This window comes from Pinus tabuliformis, chromosome 8 (assembly GCF_031772625.1).
Source record: "Pinus tabuliformis cultivar Carrire ecotype Pingquan chromosome 8, CPIR1, whole genome shotgun sequence".
NCBI lineage: Eukaryota > Viridiplantae > Streptophyta > Pinopsida > Pinales > Pinaceae > Pinus > Pinus tabuliformis.
Window position 1 is genome coordinate 1,433,322,778 of NC_142294.1, and position 8,541 is coordinate 1,433,331,318.

Sequence of the window (8,541 nt, forward strand, 5' to 3'; positions counted from 1 at the left end):
CCTGAAAAGCAGGGACATCCATGTAGATCAACAGAGCAAAAGGGAAAGGAGGGAGTGCAGAGACTGGAGGACCCTCTTTTGGGAAGAGACAACCTGACGTTCAAGCCACAGCAAATGCCACTACTTCAACAAATCCTTTTGTTGTTCTAAACACTCTAGAAGATCAAAACCAACCAGAACTTGAAGAGGGAGAGGTGTAGCAGTATATTGAACAAATAGCAGACGCAGAAATAAACTCAGGATCTTAAGAAAAAACTGGAGTAGCCACCTCAGAAATCCCTTATGTAGACGCAACCCCGCAAGAAACCCATGGCTCTCCAGTAGGTGCCATATCCCCACTCTCTTATGCAGAAATGATCAAAAAGAAAAAGCTGATAGACAGCCCTGGTTCTTCTGAAGAAGACTCTTTTGAGCGATCCACCAAAAAGGCAAGAAGGAAGTCTCGTAAGGAGATCAGAGAAGAAGAGGTGGAGAGATTAAAGATGCAGGGCAGTCAGTCCACAATTGAAATGTCATTAGGCAGAAACACAAGGGCTCGACCCACAAAGGGAGGGCCTACTCCTTCCTTCCCTGGTAAATAATGCAGATTGTCTCTTGGAATTGCAGGGGTTTGGGGAACCCATTGAAAGCTGAAGCAGTAAAAGATCTATCAAGAATGGAACCCTCAGATATCCTCCTGCTCCAAGAGACAAAGATAGAAGAGGATGCTCTTCTATCCTTAAGTCGAATCAAGTGGAATAAGAACTCAAGAAAAGCGTTCAGCACCCGAGGTACTTCAGGGGGTCTTGCAACCTTATGGTCAAAGGATATGTTTCAGCGGAAAAGCTCCTTCGCAACCCAACACTGCATATACACAGAACTTCAACATCTTCCAAGCAAGATTTCTTTGGCTCTCTTTAATCTTTATGTCCCTGTTAATTCCCTGGAAAAGGGCTATCGGAATTCTCTCTCAAACTTCCTAGAAATCTACACTCCCCCAAACATCATACTAGCGGGGGTCCTTAACATCACTTTAGATCCGAAAGAGAAAAACGGTGGAGTTTGGGGTAAAGATCCCTTCCATGTCTCAGTGGAGTCTCTGATTCTTGCTTGGGACCTCCTTGACCTGAAACCTAAGAAAGGTTGTTATACCTGGACCAACAATAGAGTTGGTAATGCCAACATTGCTACTCGTCTAGACCGATTTCTAGTTAAAAGTTCTTTGATGGAGGGGAAGAATTTAATCTCTTCAAAAAATTTGCCCAAGATAACATCTGACCATAACCCCATCTCATTGCTGCTAGAAAAAGAGGAAGACTTAGGCCTTATTCCCTTTAGATTCAGTCCTCTTTGGGTAGCAAGAGAGGGCTTTATGGACATAGTGGCTCAAGCTTGGTCGCAACCAGTTGAAGGATCCCCTAGCTTTGTGTGGGAGCAGAAACTTAAGTACACTAAGTATGCCTTAAAAACCTGGGCAAAAAAAAAAACCCTCTCCACTCCAACGAGCAATAGACAAAAGACTGTGCAAGATTTAGCTGAGATTCAATTAGGCATGGAAGAAACTGAAACCACTAAAGCTCAGGTGCTCATCAAACAGAACACCCAATTCAACTCTTTTCTCTCCTTTCACCAGGAAGAGGAGTACTGACGCCTCAAGTCTCGCAGCCTCTGGCTGCAAGTTGGAGATAGAAACACATCATTCTTTCACAGACAATGCAAAGCTCGTCTCTCTCGGAATCACATCTCGGAAATATCCACCAGGGAGGGGGAAGTCATCAAAGGACAACCTCTTTTAAAATAGGCTACCACATCTCATTTTCAACAACTGTTTCAGGAGGATGGTTCTTCGGATGATGATCTAGCTGTTGACTTTTTGTCAAACATCCCTTCGCTTGTCACTGCAGATTTAAACATTGGGTTATTGAAGCCTTTTACTGAAAAAGAGATAGTGGAAGTCATATGGTCAATGGAGCCGGATAAAACACTTGGGCCGGATGGCTTCACCATCCATTTTTACAAAGCTTGTTGGAATGTAATAAAACTCGATCTCCTCCGAATGATAAAAGCCTTCCAAAAGAAATCCAAAGTGGGAGGGTGCACCAACTCCACCTTCCTTGCTTTAATCCTGAAAGAAGTTAACCCGGAGACTTTCAACAGGTTCCGACCTATCTCACTCTGCAATGCCTCATACAAGATTCTCGCCAAACTCTTAGCCAATAAACTCAAGCCTCTGTTAGGGAATCTGATCTCCCCTCTTCAGGGAGGTTTTGTCAAAGAACGACACCTCATAAATAATGTGATCCAAGTGAAAGAAGCCCTCCACTCTAGCCACATTCGAAAGGAAAAAGGCATGCTCATCAAGTTGGATATGTCAAATGCTTTTAACCGGGTTAAACTCTCATTCCTCTATAAAATCCTTCTCTCTTTTGGTTTTAGTGTTGAGTTTGTCAACTTGATAAAAGCCTACACATATAGACCTTCGATAGCACCCCTGGTCAATGGCAGACCTACTGATTTCTTCCAAGCTACAAGAGGGCTCCGCCAATGGTGCCCACTGTTACCCTTTGTTTATATCCTGTTGGCAAAATCCCTAAGCAGAAAGCTAACCATTGAAAGGAAAGTATGCTCTATCCCAGGCATTAAGGCTACAAGAGGTGTGGATCCTATAAACCATGCCCTCTTTGCGGATGACTCTCTCCTCTTGGGAGGGGCCTCGATTAAGATAGCAAGGGCTTTCAATGAAATTCTTCAACACTTCTGCTTAATTACAGGAGCCTTGATCAACAAAGTAAAAAGTGTTGTCTACGGTTGGAATGTAGATCATCCAACAATCCTTCGAATCGCTTTCTCCTTGGGATTCCTGGGTATGACAAATGGGAAAACATCAAATACCTAGGCCTTCCCTTAACCTTGGGACCAAGGCCTCCCTCCCTCTAGATCGAAGTAATCAGCAAGATAAAAGCAAAAATAGCATATTGGAGAGGCCAATGGCTAACAAAGGCTGGGAAGTTAGTTTTGATAAAGCAATCCTCTCTGCGCTCCCCATCTTCCAGTCTTCCCTCCTTGGAGCACCCAAGTCTATCATGGAACAAATCTCCAAGCTCCTTCTGGATTTTCTATGGACTGGGGGTAAGGGCAACTAGAGCAAGTTACATCTGGTAAGATGGGATATCCTTAGAAGACCACTCCAGGAAGGTGGGTTACAAATTCGAGATCCAGGCCTGGAAACTTTGGCCTTTGGTGGAAAAATCATATGGCAGCTGTATGCAGACAAAAAACATCCTGTCAGCAAGATCCTCTGGATGAAATACCTAAAGGGAGGCTCCTTGAGAAACCTTACAACAGCATCTACTCCAACAGGAACAGCAATTTGGAATTTAAGCAGAAGATGCATCGATCACTTACAGCAGCATTTATACAGAATCCCGAGCAATGGTCAAAGAACCTTACAGTGGGAGGATACTATTCAAGGGAATTCCCCTTTGGCCTCCCTAAATTCCTGCAACGAGTTAAAGATCTGGCTAGTGAAGAAAGGTCTCCTCCGACTTGCAGACATTTGCACTTGGGACAGCCAAGGGAATTGGGCAGGATGGACTTTTCCAGGGGTCCCAGAACCTCTTCACGCTCAAAAAACCTTGTTGTATACAGCTCTCTCTGGCCTTGCCCGTGTCCACTGCTCTAAGGACAAATGGGGGTGGGGAAGAATAGGAATTTACACAACAGCTCAAGGTTTCTCCTCTTTACAATCTACTCATCCCCTTCACTGACACCAAAGCTATGGAAATCAGTTTGGTCCCCCTTTAGCCTACCAAAGGTGAATTTCTTCACATGGTTACTCATGCATAAAAAGGCACTAACATGTGAAAATATGTAAAAAATAGGGTTTCGCGGCCCCTTTAGATGCTGCTTATGCAACTCTGCTACTGAAACCTTTGATCACTTACTAGTTGACTGCGATTTCACACAAGCAGTCTGGAATTTGGTCCTTCATGGTCTTAGTGCTCCCCCTCCCAAACATCTGTCATTTCTCTTTACATCTCCTAGACAGACCAAAATCCTGAGAAAAAAAGCTAAAAACGCAGTCTAGAACAACATCTGGCAAGCTATTCCAAATGCCTTTGGTGGAAAGTGTGGTTGGCTAGAAACGACTGCGTTTTCAACAACAGGGTTCCGAATTCAGTGGTGGTGGCAGCCAAAGTGAAAGACGTCTTGCTGGAAATTGCAGGTAAATCAACTCTCGACTCCCCTTTACCTTCAGAAGCTTCTGCGTGGCTGGGATCCTGCTTGACAAGAGAGAGGAATGATTCAGTCAGCAAATCATTGAATGCTCCTTCTTGGCGCTTACGACTCACTGAAGGTGACTTTCACATGTGGTGGCAGGGGACTTCAAAAGCCACAATCTTCTTTGATGGAGCATCCAAGGGGAACCCAGGAACTGCAGGTGCAAGGGGTTTGATTGTTTCCCTAGACAGATCGAGTGAAACTGGCTTCAGTTGGGGCCTAGGCACTAGCTCGAACAATCAAGCATAGAGTTACAATCTCTTAAAAGCTTGTCAGATTGCGAAGGAGCTAGATTATAAAATAATTCAAATTTTCAGAGACTCGGAGCTACTAATTAAACTTTTAAACTTCGAAGATCATTTTTGTAATCCCGCATTAAACAAAACTCTGTAGTGAATCCAAAACACTTTGAAATATTTTGACAGAATTTACTCTTACCACATCCTATGGGATTTAAACAAGTAAGCAGACTCTCTAGCAAACAAAGGTTGTCTGCTACCCCAAGGAAACCTTAGTCTCAATGGAGGACCCTGCGCGCTTCATCCTCTGCCTTAACCAAGCTACAACAAGCAGATCTGCATTCATTGGCTTCAACACTCAGATTGAGCGTTGTACTTGGAATTTTGAAATAAAACCTAGACACAGAGGAGATCTTCATTTCAGGGCTCTCTGGAGAGATGTCAAGTTTCCAGCCATCTGCGCAGTGCAAACCTCTAGCCACCAACCTCTCTCCCCGTCTAGCGACCATTTCCACCTCTTTACCTCCCCCCCATCAGCACCTCTCCTCCCTATCAGTCACTCTCAAGAATGCCAAGCAGCAGCAGCCAACAGAAGGAACAGCACCACAACGGAAGGAACAGCAAGCAGAAGGAACAACGCAACAACAGAAGGAACAACACAACAACAGAAGGAACAGCAAACAGAAGGAACAGTCACAGCCAACAAAAGGAACAACACAACAACAGAAGGAACAGCAAGTAGCCCAAGGGGAAAAAGAATAAGCAAACCAAATGGAATTCAAGACAAGAAGAATCAGCCCTCTCAGGAGTAGTTAGTCTACAAACCATGAAAAAATACCAGAGAACCAATGTTATGTAAATTTGACTTATTAGTAGGACAATATGTTAGACAGTGTTCAAGAACAACTACAGAAATCTATGAATTTTTTACTATAAGCACAGGAGAAGGGACTGCGTTCCCAGCATATTCTCACGGCTTAGTTTCCACTTATGCTACAGTTGATTGTAATAGGAGCTTGCTCCATCACAACTTTTGGTAATATATCCACTATCCGATCTTGTTAAAAAAAATGGATGAACTATTCATTCAATATACATATGGCAATGCATCTGGTGGATTGTATTTTACCAATTTCAAATGGTGATGTTCTTTGTATTGGATCCACATTATTTCAAGACATTCTTCATATTCCATGCCTAAGGCCACTTGTTTGTGAAGAGACAGCGCTCTAAACACCTTTAATGTAGTTTCCAATCACAAGTCTGCAGGATCCACCTCTCTTGATGATTGTACGTCATAAGCACACCTTGTATATATCTAAGTATTTATAAATGCATTTGCATCTTGTATTTTGAAGCATAAAAATTGATAGCTTGTAGACTTGAATGTAAAAATACACGAGATATTTGATAATAATAATTTATTATATATATGTGTGTGTGTGTGTGTGTGTGTGATGAATGTTACAATAAGGTCTCGCATATATATATCTAAGCAGGTGTCCTTTCGTGACTAGGCATCTCTATTAGACATGTCTTTTCACTTAACTTAATAATTGTTTAACATAATCAATTTTTTATTATTTAATATTTACATTTATTTTATTTATTTATTTGTTATGAATATTCATAACTCATAACATAGCCGCTTCCTTCAGATGTTTTGTCCTCAAAGCTATATTGCTGGCAATTGTCTTACTGGTTGTCGTCTGAGCGTATGGAAACTCGACGTCACTGGTGGCTCAGCTTCTATAATTCGCTAGTACTCTATTTTGAGTCTAGAGTTATATCTACTCTTGAACCCACGATTATGTCTATTTTTTTATTTTATTTTTAATAATATTTTTTTTAATAACTATATACTTTTTGTTTTTGTTTTTTTAAATAACTTTTTTTTAATATTTTTTTAATCGAATTAATTCATAACATTAAATTATACGTAATTATATGTTATGTATTAAGTTTTTTAATGTCGCGTAAAGTCACACTGTTTGGTTGACCTATAATGACGCATAGCCCTCTCTGTATTTTCCATCACACAGTTCGCAGTGTCAACGACTAAGACGGCTTTGTCTACGAGTCTGAGAGCTACAGTGATCTCATCTTTTTAACACAACGCATGTTGTGGCAATCATATTGGGCAGGGTGTGATGAAGGAGAGAGCTCATGGAACACTGGCGGAGGGTGGATGCAGCGACACTTGAAACAAGTTAACCCAACCCATTTTCTGCAGTTCTCTGGTGGCGGCTGTTGTTGCAAGGTGCGAGTATTGCTAGTTGAATATGAACGGTGTGCTACCCACAACGCCAACACTCCAGGGAATTGACTGTCGTCGACGGGAACGTTGGGTCTGTTGCGTTCATTGACCGTGGCTATCTCGTGGCTCTAGCAATGCCAATAATGTGCGCACAGTAATTTTTGTGCAGAAATCGGCAGTTTCTACGGTGATGTGGTTGACTGTATTGCGGCTGAGAAGTGTTGGAATTATTTTGTTTGACTTCTTTGTACATGATCCGATTGCATCTGTCCAATTTCTAAAAAAATTGTTTTCGGTGTTGCTTTGCCCATCCTTGTAGCTGTCATCTCTATATTTTTCCTCCCTGTACATGTCTCTTTTGTATTTTTCTTCTCTATAATTGTCTTCCAAATTAACCTCCTTATTCTTATCAGCTTTAATTTTGTCGTCTCTATATTTCTCTTCTTTGTGCTTGTCATCTTTTTGTTTGGCATATTTATGCCATTCTCTTTCATCTATTTGCTTGTCATTTTTGTACATGCCAGCCCTTGGCTTATCATCCATGTGCCTTTCTTAATTATATTTATGTTCATTATCATCTTTTGTAGACACTCTCAAGGCTAAGGGCTTTGCAGTAAAAGTTACAGGCAAAGCATTGTCAGATTTCCTGGAAGGATTCTTGGCACTGAAAATTATACTATTATTAGCAATGTGTATAGAATCATCTTTTCTGGGCAAGTGCACTACCATTGCATTTCCAATTTCTTGGTTCTTCTTGCCATATTGAGAACTTGTTGAATCTGCAGATGTATGCACCCCTGTGGTGGACGCAAACTACTCGCAAGATGTGTGAGTCATAAATTATGATTTGCTGCCTTCAAGGTAGCAGAAACCATTGAAGAATGAAATGCAGGTGTCCCATGAAAAAATTGCGCACAAGGCGTATAGAGAAGGTTCCCATTTCTATATGAGTCTGTTGTCCCTGTTGCAACCTCTTTCGGCATTTCAAATAGAACCTTCCTTAGCCTTCCAAGAGTACAAGAAAAAGCTGGACATTTTTTAGAACTCAAATTGTCAGATGCAGAAGAATTTAGTGATGGAGTAGATTTACTTGTGATGCCATTATTTTCTTTTATCTTTGTTGGCGAGTTTCTGTGAGATGAAAGCCTTTTCAAGTTAGATAGCACAGCGTTTCCATGTGTATATTTCATGCGTTTATGACCTTTAGACAGATTCTTTGTAGCCACTGAAGGTGCAGCAACGCAATTCTTTCCATATGCATCATTTGACTGGCTTGCCTTCTGCAGTTCCTTTGTGGCTTTAGCACTTGACCTTTTTGAAGTGGAGGAAGCCTGGGGTCCAAGGACAACCTTTTTATGCAAAGGAGTCTCAATAACTTTCATGGCAATGTGCCTTTTTCTAGTAGCTAAATGTTTTGCATTGAACTGTGGAAACCCTAACGGTTGAGTAGGAAATGTTTCACAGGATGCATCATTGTGTATCTTATCAGCTTTGTCATCAATATGATATTGTACATTTCCTTGTTTCTCAAGATAATCATCATCTTCATTTATATCATCTTCATCTTCATTTATATCATCTTCATCGGAATCATTATCTTGACCATTTTCTGCAACATATTCATTTTCCGTATCATCATTCTGGTCAAAATTTTATTTTCCTACTTCACCTTGTTTCGGTTCTTCACCCTCGCTATCGTCTTACTCTGCTGGTCAAAATTTTATTTTCCTACTTCACCTTGTTTCGGTTCTTCACCCTCGCTATCGTCTTACTCTGCATAACTTT